This window comes from Pinus tabuliformis, chromosome 7 (assembly GCF_031772625.1).
Source record: "Pinus tabuliformis cultivar Carrire ecotype Pingquan chromosome 7, CPIR1, whole genome shotgun sequence".
Classification (NCBI taxonomy): Eukaryota; Viridiplantae; Streptophyta; class Pinopsida; order Pinales; family Pinaceae; genus Pinus; species Pinus tabuliformis.
The window spans coordinates 81,731,272-81,743,907 of record NC_142293.1 but is presented as its reverse complement, the minus strand read 5'-3'; the positions used below and the strand labels follow the sequence as shown (position 1 = coordinate 81,743,907).

Below are 12,636 nucleotides of genomic sequence, written 5' to 3'. Positions count from 1 at the left end.
TTGGAAGGCTAGATTTTTGGGCAAAAGGTAGAAGTTCTTTTTGAGCTCGGACCCGAATTTGCTTAGGGCTCTTTTCATAATACCTGCGACTCTTGAATTATCTTAAAAATACAGTAAGGCAGCCCAAAGGCTCTGAGACCCAAGTGGTAATAGATATTGTTGGAATTGGTTCGTTGATTTGAGCACTGTTCAAAGTTCCGCACACATTTAGTTTTTGGTCCCACAGGTGTTAAAAAATCAGAAAGGCAGAAAAATTTTGTTGACTTGACAATTACTTGTGATATTCTTATGTTGTTATTAACTTTCTTTAGGTTCTTCTTTTATCTTCTTCTCATCAAGCAATTATCTAATAAAAAACATGAAGATCAATGACACTAGATAGACGCACTTGGCCAAGGCAAAACCCCTATGAAGGGGAAACCTAGTCAAACTCTTCCACTAGTAGATTCAAATCAAATTGAGACAATCCAAGACCTTAGACCTAAACAAAGATCCTCCTTTTATCAACCAAGTTAGCCTCTCAAGATGAATAGACAAACTTCAATAGTCAACCCTAGTCAAACAACTTCAATCTAGCTTCAACTCAGAATTTCGGCTCTAGTGCAGACTTGCAACTTAAGAATTTTGCATGTGTGAGTCAAAAGAGAGAAAATGGTCTTCAGAGTTCTTTGCTAGGGTTCCTTCTTCTTCGCTGCGGTATTTGTTTCTTATTATAGGTATTTTGCACTTCTTTTATTCTCCTGCAACTGCAAATCGAACTTTCTGGGTTGAGTGTCCAAATGAGGTTGAGTAGTTGCCAATCTATAGTGATTTCTGGCTCCTTTTTGACGCTGACTTGGTGGAGGAGGCGCAAATGACACTTTTGACACAAATAAATTTCTTTCTTGTTTTATAGAAGGGTTTATTAAATAATGACAAGGACTAAGACTCATGGTATAAACCCTAGAAGCCTACAATGGAGGCTTTGACCTAAAAATAAAATAATAAAGCATGAAACCCATGCTTAATAAATAATTTTTCTTTCATAATAAAATTTCTTTTTCTTTCTTTTGACAAATACATTACATTATAACTCAAATACAATTATGAATACTGACACTAGTTACATTCTTCAACAATTGGAAAGGCTAAGATCCTAGCCCTAATATGTATTTGGCATAAAGAAAGTCCATTATTGACATTTGTTGGAGATTTGCAGCCTCATTCACTGAAACGAAGTGTGGAGCAGGTGGGATTGTTGAATTTTCAGTCTTTGACAACCAAATTCCTCTATCTAGGCCACATTTGATAGTAGGACGAGATGTAATCCAAATGACCGTGGCAAAGGTGGCCATGAATTGAATAAGAGCACAGGAAATGTCGATGACAGACATGCTTGCGGTTTGTCAGTCTTCAGGGTTGTAATTGCTTTGTCCGAACATGATCAACAACAGTCAAACAAATATTCCTCGTTTCGTGGCCTGAAGAGTTCAGTTCGTTGGATATATCTATTGAAGCGAAAATGTAATTTATGATTGAAATTATGGCACGTCAAATGGGTCGATAAACATATGGCATACGCAGGGTTCTAGAGTACCGCAGAGAATATGCCTTGGGATATAATGTTGCCAAGTTCGATATATTTGTTGAATAACACGTAATCGGGTTGACAACTCTCGTCCTTTATGTCACCAACATGATTAGCAAGACATTCTCGTGACGTGCCCAAGCTCTTGGCTTTGTATGTGTCGGGTTAGAACTTTGTGTAAGTTTATTTCAATTTTATTTTGATGTTAAACAAATTGCCAATGAGAACTTTGTAGCACCAACACCAAAAAGGCCCAACTTGTAGAAGCATTGTCTGAAGTGAGCAATTTGTAGAACATCAAGTTACTCATGTTTAGTTCAAATCAAAATCTGGAAGAAGCACTGAAATCAAAATTCTGAGATGAACCTTGTTGATTAAAGTCTCCATTATATGTCTTGAAGATTTAAGTGTTGTTTATGGGAACCATTAATGCCATGTATAGTTGAAGTTGGTATTTTTTATGCAACTAGGGTTTGAACAAACAAAGGGTTGATGTTGAATTGCGGAACTAGGGTTTGATTACCTGAATAAAGAAGGTTGTTGTTGTGATATGATATGGTAGTGACACAGATGGTTGACTTGACAATGACCTTGTGACAGTAACATTTGATGTGACAATGATCTTATGTAATATATCTGACCTACAATTATAATAAAACTTGCAAATATGCTAGAAGAATAACACAATAGTTGATAAAAGCTTCAGATCTTTATTAATATCAAAACCCTTGAGGTAGGGTAACACCATACAATTACGCCTTAGGGAAGGAGATCACTCCACAAGCTAATGTCTGCCAATACAAAACAATACTTGACATCCCTCAATGGAGAGTCAAGCCTCTATATAGGTTTCATACAGACAATATCATGAGTAACTACCATGGGTCTCTCAATACTATACATCCAATACAATGGGCTTATCACATTATTTCCTAACTACTTGTGGTCCTTCGCATTATGTAGGTTAACCACTTTATTTATTAACTATGGCCCATTTATTTATCATCCTTACGTCACATCATTACCTTGGGTACCTCTCTCTTTACCCCATACTATCCCCCTTAGGTATACTACATTCCACCCCCCTCAAGCATGTTTCGTCCCTGAAACATGAGAAGAACACAAATAATAAGATCTACTCAAAAGAGTAGTCCACTAATACCATGAACATGCATCCATCCATTGCGGAGAAAGATAAACACTCTGCCTATCAGCTGCCTCGCTCGCTTGAGATGGAAACTGGTTCTTGTGGTGCCCATTTGGAGATGTGTTGCAGTTAGCTCGCCCTGCCTCTCTTTGTGTCTTCCAGTTGTCGCCATCCTCGTTGTTAATCCTGGGCCATCTTCTAGGTTATTGTCTTGTTGGTTGGTGCAGGTGGTGATATGATGAAACCTTGACTGACGGTGTTGTTGTCTTCAATTCCCCACATGATGGAGCTTGAGTGGTATTGGGTTCCTTCCATAGTACCAACTTTTGTTTCTTGTCTTCCATTATTACTTCACCACAGACTCGTTATTTGATGTGTCAACAATTGTAGAGTTTTTTTGCTTGGGCCTCCTTGGACTCTACCTGTTTGCTGATGGAAATATCTTGCAATGTAATTTTCTTTTGCAAAGTTTCATGAATTTATTTTGCACATTAATGTTGACAGTACCAATAGAGTCCATCCAAGGGTATCCCAAAACTACATCCACATTATCCATATCTAAAGCATGAAAATTAGAATGCAACACATACTTATCTATAGGAATCTTCAAATCCTTATGAATTTGAACATCTTCATTATGAACTTGTATGTCTTCAATATGTTTTGTTGGAATTTGCAATTTTTTTGCTAAATTAATATTGATAAAATTATGCTTGCAACTAGGATTGTTAGACACAATGATCTTTTCTTTTTGAATACATCCATGAACCTGTAATATGGAGATATCAGTAAAAAATAATCCTTTATGTTTCTTATTACCCTTCTTTCGAGCATGAGACCATTTGTTCAAAAGTTGTTCAAATTCGTCATCAGAAAGTTTTTATAGGTAGTCCTATTCAAGTGAATCCAACCATGTGAGAGCCTCACCTTGGAAGCTAAACCGTATGTAGATTATCCAATGGGTTGGGTTTCTTGACTTGCAATATTTGATGCATTCTTCAATCAGAGGACCATCATTGCTTCCTATAAAAGCCATCTTGCTAGAACCCTTAAAATAGAGTAAGGGTTTTGAAGAAAATCACTTTGGCGAAAATTTAAAATGGGCATAACTCAATCAATATAACTCAGAAACCTTATTATAACCTGTTTTTGGAAATGGAACAACTATTCAACATCTTTCCATGTGATTGGAATCATGATCTGGGCATTTCTGGAACTCAAATCCTCGTTGCAACTCTCCGATCGTCACAATTTAAAAAAAAGAGCTAATTTGAAATCAACAATATCTCGCTCATCTAGATTCTAATTCGATTGATTGTTTTTTTTTTTTTTTTGTTTCTAATTGGGTGATTTTTCAAGAGGAGCTCAGATCTACAATTAGTTTCGTGAAATTTTGTAAAAAACTGAAAAAATCACTGGGGATGACTTAGATGTCCATGATTTTTAGTCAAGTTTTTTTTTTGCAAAACAACTGATTTTAAATCAATGATATCTCCCTCATCCATACTCGGATTTGGACGATTTTTTTGTTTGAATTGTGGTATTTTTTTGCAAGGAACTTAGAAATGCAAATTGTTTTTGAAAATTTGCACGAAAATTTCTAGATTTGATCTACAAACTCATTGCCCCGATTTTTCCAAACAAAATCCCACAAAAAGGGAATGCTACATCTTCATAGCAATGATATTCATTTATGCTTTGGATATGTGACAATGATCTATATAACAATAACCTTTGTTATGACAATGAACTTGATAGTGAGCTTGACATCAACAATAGTGGCAGTAAGAGTGTAGTAGTGTTGTGCAGCGGTCGGATTTGGTATTGAGATTGAACAAAGATGAATTGTTCAGCTGCTAGGTTTTGGATATGTAGACTGGTAGAGGAAGAATAGTTTATTATAATGGATATTGACAGCTAGGGTTTGGCGTGCAAATTAGGTGGAGGCATATCTGTGTATGACAATGGATATTGACAACTAGGGTTTGGTGTGCGGATTGAGCGAAGGAAGATTTGATTAACAAAGATTTTCTTGTAGATTCTTGATTTGTAGTTTCCTATTGACATTGAGCGCATGTGGATCGAGTCTGAAAATTGTGAAACGTGGTTCACCGTGGTGAGCTGAAGGTTGGAGCCTTTAGGGCAAGTGGTAGTTTGCTGTGTAGGGTGGCAGGGTGGTGCAAGGCAATAGAGTGGAGTCTCCTTCAAGTTGGAGCTTGAGAAAAGTTTAGGGTGGTAGGGCAATGCTTGTTGGGAATTGTGATTGCCGTTAGACCAAAACCCATAGGTGTTAGTCAACAATCGCATCGCCAGAGATAAGGATCAACGAGAGGCGGTTAGTCCATGTAGCAAAACACACGGGGAGCGTTGGTTTATCCAATGTCCAACAATCTCCCTCCAACATGAGCCGGGTGTGTATCGAACTCGTGACCTACGCTCTGATACCACTTGTTGGAAATCATGATTGTCGTTAGACCAAAACCCACAGGTGTTAGTCAACGATTGCATTGCCAAAGATAAGGATCAACGAGAGGCGGTTAGTCCATGTCGCGAAACACACGGGGAGCGTTGGTTTATCCACTGTCCAACAATGTTAGGGTAGGTTGGAGCTTGTGTAGGGTGTTGTAGTATCCTTCCAGTAACATTTGGTGAATCGAGCAGATAGAGCTTCCTTTAGGTCAGATTTTGTAAACTTGGGTGGAGCGTCCATCCAGTAGCTGCTGGTAAACATAGTGTTGGAGCATCTGTCAGGTTGTAGCCTGTAAACTAAGGGGTTGGAGCCTCCCTTAGTTGTAGCTGAAAATGATGGAAGTTGGAGCTTCCTATTGATGTACATATTGAAGACAAATATTAAGAAGTGTTAAGTGGTTTTTCTCCTGGAAAGGTTTCCACCTAAAAACCTCTGGTGTCTACTGTCTTAATTCTGTGGATTGTTGATTGGTGTTAATGATTGTTTATGTTTAACTAATGCTAATAATGCTTAATGCTCTGAAAAGTTAAAAATACTAATTGAAGTAAGAAATACTAATTCACCCCCCTCTTAGAATTTCCAACAGTTCTCTTGCTCTGGCCTTATGTCATAGCTGCCAAAATACTTTTTTATTTGACTGGTAAGAGAATTTGTGAAGGCCTCATCTAGGGTATTCTTTTGCCCAAGCTTGATGTTGAATAAATTGTTAATGGTTAGTTTGCAGATGATCATTTCTCACCATTTTGGAAGAATGTGAATCTGTGGATAACACAATGGAATGTTTGGACATATCTTGAACAACTTTGCGCTTTAAAATTGAATTGGCTTTAATCCAAGGTTAGTAACAAAGCCCTAAAGAGATCCGTGGACAATTCGCTAGTAGATGGTGGCCATGGATCTACCTAAAGCACTTTTTAAGTTCTTGGTTATATTGTTTACTTTTCAAACCTATCCAAGAGAGCTTAAGTGGGCAGAGAAGAAGATAGAAAAATGCGTCACTAATTCTTGACATTGTCTTTAGCCTGTTCTCAAATTTTCAGAAAGGTTTTGGTTGCAACTCATGTCTATTATGCTTTTTGGGTACATTCTATTACTAGCATACAAGATCATAGAATTTTTTTTACAAGTCTTTTCTTTGGGCTAATTTTGAAGGATGAAAAGGCTTCTATTGAATTAATTGCAATGTGCTATATTTTGAGAGGTTGGGTTGGTATGGACATTTTCAACTCTCATACCCAAACTCAGGCATTGTGTGCTAAATGGATAATTTGAGCCTCAAAAGTTTAGGAGGCCTTGGAGGCGCTCGTAACAAGTATCAACAATTTGCCTCGAAAGTTGGTTGGGACTGATCTTTCTATATCTTATTCTCACCTCAAAGTCAAGATGAAATGTATCTTTGTGGCCCAAAGCATTTGGAAATTGTTTGAGGCCATTCAATTTCTATTATGATGGAAGGGAGATAGTAACATAACTGACTTTTCTTTCAATGGTCGATTTATTTGGTTGTCACTGGCATTATATGAAAACAATAGGGTGCTATCTTAAAGACCTTGGTTCTCGATGCTTAGGTTTTATAGATAAGTTATCAAGATTATTTTGGATAATTTGACATGGCTTCTAGAGATTGGTTACCTTGCATTGAATTTAAAGAAAAAATTATACTAAAAATGTACATAATTTTTATTAAACAAAATTGTGAATATGGTACTAGACTTGAGGTTTCAAGCTTGGTGTCCAATCCCTCAAGAATTGATGGAAGGATTGGTAGTGGAGTGCCTTAAAATCCTTTCACAAATAGCATGTTTTGTCCCCGAAACATGAGAAAAACACAAATAATAAGATCTACTCAAAAGAGTAGTCCACTGATACCATGAACATGGATCCATCCATCGCAGAGAATGATAAACACTCTGCCTATCAGTGGCCTCGTTCGCTTGAGATGGAAACTGGTTCTTGTGGTGCCCATGTGGAGATATGTGTCAGTTAGCTCGCCCTGCCTCTCTGTGTGTCTTCCAGTTGTCGCCATCCTGGTTGTTAATCCTGTGCCATCTTCTAGGCTATTGTCTTGTTGGGTGGTGCGGGTGGTGATATGATGAACCTTGACTGATGGTGTTGTTGTCTTCAATTCCCCATGTGATGGAGCCTGAGTGGTATCGGCTTTGTTTTGTAGTACCAACTTTTGTTTCTTGTCTTCCATTATTACTTCACCACAGACTCGTCATTTGATGTGTCAACAACTGTAGAGTTTTTTGCCTGGGCCTCCTTGGACTCTACCTGTTTGCTGATGGAAATATCTTGCAATGTAATTTTCTTCTTTTTATACCAAAGTCTCAAGAATTTATTTTGCACATTAATGTTGACAGTACCAACAAAATTCATCCAAGGGTATCCCAAAACGACATCCGCATTATCCATATCTAAAGCATAAAAATTAGAATGCAACACATACTTATCTATAAGAATCTTCAAATCCTTATAAATTTGAACATCTTCATTATGAACTTGTATGTTTTCAATATGTTTTGCTGGAATTTGCAATTTTTTTGACAAATTAACATTGATAAAATTATGCTTTCAACTTGGATTGTTTGACACAATGATCTTCTCTTTTTGAATACATCCATGAACCTGTAATATGAAGATATCAGTAAAAAATAACCCTTTATGTTTCTTATTGCCCTTCTTTCGAGCATGAGACCATTTGTTCAAAAATTGTTCAAATTCGTCATCAGAAAGTTTCTGTAGGTAGTCCTCTTCAAGTGAATCCAACCATGTGAGAGCCTCACCTTGGAAGCTAAACCGTATGTAGATTATCCAATGGGTTGGGTTTCTTGATTTGCAATATTTGATGCATTCTTCAATCAGAGGACCATCATCGCTTCCTATAAAAGCCATCTTGCTAGAACCCTTAAAATAGAGTAAGGGTTTCGAAGAAAATCACTTTGGCGAAAATTTAAAATGGGCATAACTCAGTCAATATAAATCAAAAACCTTATTATAACCTATTTTTGGAAATGGAACAACTATTCAACATCTTCCCATGTGATTGGAATCATGATCTGGGCATTCTGGGAGCTCAAATCCTCGTTGCAACTTTCTGATCGTCACAATTAAAAAAAAGAGCTAATTTGAAATCAACAATATCTCTCTCAACTAGACTCTAATTTGTCTGATTTTTTTTTTTGAAATTGGGTGATTTTTCAAGAGGAGGTCAGATCTACAATTAGTTTCGTAAAATTTGGTAAAAAACTGAAAAAATCGTTGGGGATGACTTAGATGCCCATGATTTTTAGTCAAGTTTTTTTTGCAAAACAACTGATTTTAAATCAGTGATATCTCCCTCATCCATACTCGGATTTGGACAAATTTTTTTGTTTGAATTGTGGTATTTTTTTGCAAGGAACTTAGAAATGCAAATTGTTTTTGAAAATTTGCATGAAAATTTCCAGATCTGATCTGCGAACTCATTGCCTTGATTTTTCCAAAAAAATCCAACAAAAAGGGAATACTACATCTTCATAACAATGATATTCATTTATGCTTTGGATATGTGACAGTGATCTATATAACAGTAACCTTTGTTATGACAATGAACTTGATAGTGAACTTTGACTATGGCAATGACCTTTGACTATGACAGTGAACTTGATAGCAACAATAGTGGCAGTAAGAGTGTAGTAGTGTTGTGCAACGGTCGGATTTGGTATTGAGATTGAACAAAATTGAATTGTTCAGCCGCTAGGGTTTGATACGTAGACTGGTAGAGGCAGAATAGTTTATTATAATGGATATTGACAGCTAGGGTTTGGCGTGCAAATTAGGTGGAGGCATATCTGTGTATGACAATGGATATTGACAACTAGGGTTTGGTGTGCGGATGGAGCAGAGGAAGATTTGATTAACAAAGATTGTTTTGTAGATTCTTGGTTTGTAGTTTCCTATTGATATTGAGCACATGTGGATCGAGTCTGAAAATTGTGAAACATGGTTCACCATGGTGAACTGAAGGTTGGAGCCTTTAGGGCAATTGGCGATTTGCTGTGCAAGGTGGCAGGGAGGTGCAAGGTAGTAGAATGGAGTCTCCTTCAAGTCGGAGCTTGAGAAAAGTTTAGGGTGGTAGGGCAATGCTTGTTGGGAATTGTGATTTTGCCGTTAGACCAAAACCCACAGTTGTTAGTCAACAATCGCATCGCCAGAGATAAGGATCAACGAGAGGCGGTTAGTCCATGTCGCAAAACACATGGGGAGCGTTGGTTTATCCAATGTCCAACAATACCCCCCCAACATGAGCCGGGTGTGTATCGAACTCGTGACCTATGCTTTGATAGCACTTGTTGGGAATCATGATTGTTGTTAGACCAAAACCCACAGGTGTTAGTCAACGATTGCATGGCCAGAGATAAGGATCAACGAGAGGCGGTTAGTCCATGTCGCGAAACACACGGGGAGCGTTGGTTTATCCAATGTCCAACAATGTTAGGGTAGGTTGGAGCTTGTGCAGGGTGTTGTAGCATCCTTCCAGTAACATTTGGTGAATCGAGCAGATAGAGCTTCCTTTAGGTCAGATTCTGTAAACTTGGGCGTTGGAGTGTCCAGCCAATAGCAGCTGGTAAACATAGTGTTGGAGCATTTGTTAGGTTGTAGCCTGTAAATTAGGGGGTTGGAGCCTCCCTCAGTTGTAGCTGAAAATGATGGAAGTTGGAGCTTCCTATTGATGTACATATTGAAGACAAATATTAAGAAGTTTTAAGTGGTTTTTCTCTCGAAAAGGTTTCCACCTAAAAACCCTCTGGTGTCTACTGTCTTAATTCTGTGCATTGTTGATTGGTGTTAATGATTGTTTATGTTTAACTAATGCTAATAATGTTTAATGCTATGAAAAATTAAAAATACTAATTCACCCCCTCTTGGTATTTCCAATAGTTCTCTTGCTCTGGCCTTATGTCAAAGCTGCCAAAATACTTTTTTATTTGTCTGCTAAGGGAATTAATGAAGGCCTCATCTAGGGTATTCTTTTGCCCAAGTTTGATGTTGAATAAATTGTTAATGGTTAGTTTGCAGATGATCATTTCTCACCATTTTGGAAGAATGTGAATCTGTGGATAACACAATGGAATGTTTGGACATATCTTGAACAACTTTGCGCTTTAAAATTGAATTGGCTTTAATCCAATGTTAGTAACAAAGCCCTAAAGAGATCGGTGGACAATTCGCTAGTAGATGGTGGCCATGGATCTACCGAAAGCACTTTTTAAGTTCTTGGTTATATTGTTTACTTTTCAAACCTGTCCAAGAGAGCTTAAGTGGGCAGAGAAGAAGATAGAAAAATGTAATGCTTGACATTGTCTTAGCTTGTTCTCAAATTTGCAGAAAGTTTTTGGTAGCAACTCATGTCTATTATGCTTTTTGGGTACATTCTATTACTAGCATATGAGATCATAGAATTTTTTTATAAGTTTTTTCTTTGGGCTAATTTTGAAGGATGAAAAGGCTTCTATTGAATTAATTGCAATGTGCTATATTTTGAGAGGTTGGGTTGGTATGGACATTTTCAACTCTCATACCCAAACTCAGGCATTGTGTGCTAAATGGATAATCTGAGCCTGAAAAGGTTAGGAGGCCTTGGAGGCGCTCGTAACAAGTATCAACAATTTGCCTCGTATGGCAAGAAAGTTGGTTGGGACTGATCTTTCTATATCTTATTCTCACCTCAAAGTCAAGATGAAATGTATCTTTGTGGCCCAAAGCATTTGGAAATTGTTTGAGGCCATTGAATTTCTACTATGATGGAAGGGAGATAGTAACATAATTGACTTTTCTTTCAATGGTCGATTTATTTGGTGGTCACTGGCGTTATAGGAAAACAATAGGGTGCTATCTTAAAGACCTTGGTTTTTGATGCTTAGGTTTTATAGATAAGTTATCAAGATTATTTTGGATAATTTGACATGGCTTCTAGAGATTGGTTACCTTGCATTGATTTAAAGAAAAAATTATACTAGAAATGTACATAATTTTTATTAAACAAAATCGAGAATATAGTACTAGACTTGAGGTTGTTCAAGCTTGGTGTCCAATCCCTCAAGAATTGGTGGAAGGATTGGTAGTGGAGTACCTTAAAATCCTTTCACAAATAGCATGTTTCGTCCCCAAAACATGAGAAAAACACAAATAATAAGATCTACTCAAAAGAGTAGTCCACTGATACCATGAACATGCATCCATCCATCGCAGAGAAAAATAAACACTCTGCCTATCAGTTGTGTCACCCGCTTGAGATGGAAACTGGTTCTTGTGGTGCCCATGTGTAGATGTGTTGCAGTTAGCTTGCCTGCCTCTCTGTGTGTCTTCCAGTTGTCGCCATCCTGGTTGTTAATCCCGTGCCATCTTCTGGGTTATTGTCTTGTTGGGTGGTGCGGGTGGTGATATGATGAAACCTTGACTGATGGTGTTGTTGTCTTCAATTCCCCACATGATGGAGCCTGAGTGGTATCGGGTTCCTTTTGTAGTACCAACTTTTGTTTCTTGTCTTCCATTATTACTTCACCACAATCTCGTCATTTGATGTGTCAACAACTGTAGAGTTTTTTGCTTGGGCCTCCTTGGACTCTACCTGTTTTCTGATGGAAATAATTTGCAATGTAATTTTCTTTTTTTTATACTAAAGTTTCAAGAATTTATTTTGCACATTAATGTTGACAGTACCAATAAAGTCCATCCAAGGGTATCCCAAAACAACATCCACATTATCCATATCTAAAGCATGAAAATTAGAATGCAACACATACTTATCTATAGGAATCTTCAAATCCTTATAAATTTGAACATCTTCATTATGAACTTGTATGTTTTCGATATGTTTTGCTGGAATTTGCAATTTTTTTGCCAAATTAACATTGATAAAATTATGCTTGCAACTAGGATTGTTTGACACAATAATCTTTTCTTTTTGAATACATCCATGAACCTGTGATATGGAGATATCAGTAAAAAATAACCCTTTATGTTTCTTATTGCCCTTCTTTCGAGCATGAGACCATTTGTTCAAATTGATCATCAGAAAGTTTCTGTAGGTAAGTGAATCCAACCATGTGAGAGCCTCACCTTGGAAGCTAAACCGTATGTAGATTATACAATGGGTTGGGTTTCTTGACTTGCAATATTTGATGCATTCTTCAATCAGAGGACCATCATTGCTTCGTATAAGAGCCATCTTGCTAGAACTCTTAAAATTGAGTAAGGGTTTTGAAGAAAATCACTTTGGTGAAAATTTAAAATGGGCATAACTCAGTCAATATAAATCAGAAACCTTATTATAACCTATTTTTGGAAATGGAACAACTATTCAGCATCTTCCCATGTGTTTGGAATCATGATCTGGGCATTCCGGGAACTCAAATCCTCGTTGCAACTTTCCGATCATCATAATTTAAAAAAAAAGAGCAAATTTGA

At 37.2% G+C, this 12,636-nt stretch overlaps 1 protein-coding gene across 3 annotated transcripts in view; it reads left to right on the top strand.

The window, feature by feature from the left end:
- LOC149245292 (LisH/CRA/RING-U-box domains-containing protein) overlaps positions 1-12,636 on the top strand; it is a 205,648-nt gene that overhangs the window by 30,157 nt on the left and 162,855 nt on the right. The window lies entirely within an intron of this gene.